Here is an 821-nt window from a genome sequence, read left to right as displayed (position 1 = left end):
CAGTCCAGTGCAAGTTTTAAAGCCTCTTCTGAAATCCCGGTGGGTCTTTTTTTTCTCTTAAAAAATAATTTTATTAGGGGCTCATACAACACTTATCACAATCCATACATGCATCAATTGTGTGAAGCAAATTTGTACATTCATTGCCCTCATCATTCTCAAAACATTTGCTCTCCACTTAAGCTCCTGACATCAGGTTCTCATTTTATCCCCCCCCCTCCCTGCTGCCCCCTCCCTCATGAACCCTTGTAAATTTATAAATTATTATTTTGTCAAATCTTGCCCAGTCTCCCTTAACCCACTTTTCTATTGTCCATCCCCCAGGGAGGATGTCACATGTAGATCCTTGATATTGGTTCCCCCTTCTACCCTCCCAGTATTGCCACTCACACCACTGGTCCTGAAGGGATCATCCACCCTGGATTCCCTGTGTTTCCAGTTCCTATCTGTACCAGTGTACATCCTCTGGTCTAGCCAGACTTACAAGGTAGGAGGATGGGGAAATAGATCTATGTACATATATTTATAGGTTTAGTATTAAGGTAACAGAAGGACACTGGGCCTCCACTCAAGTACTCCCTCAATGCAAGAATATTTTCTTCTATTAAATTGGCATTCTATGATGCTCATCTTCCCGACACAACTGCTGAAGACAAAGCGGGTAAACAAGCAAATATGGTGAAGAAAGCTGATGGTGCCAGGCTATCAAAAGATATAGCCTCTGGGTTCTTAAAGGCTTGAGAATAAACAAGCAGCCATCTAGTTCAGAAGCAACAAAGCCCCCATAGAAAAAGCACACCAGCCTGTGTGATCGCGAGGTG

The sequence above is a fragment of the Tenrec ecaudatus genome, chromosome 1 (assembly GCF_050624435.1).
Source record: "Tenrec ecaudatus isolate mTenEca1 chromosome 1, mTenEca1.hap1, whole genome shotgun sequence".
Classification (NCBI taxonomy): domain Eukaryota; kingdom Metazoa; phylum Chordata; class Mammalia; order Afrosoricida; family Tenrecidae; genus Tenrec; species Tenrec ecaudatus.
Note: the sequence above shows the minus strand (reverse complement) of the source record.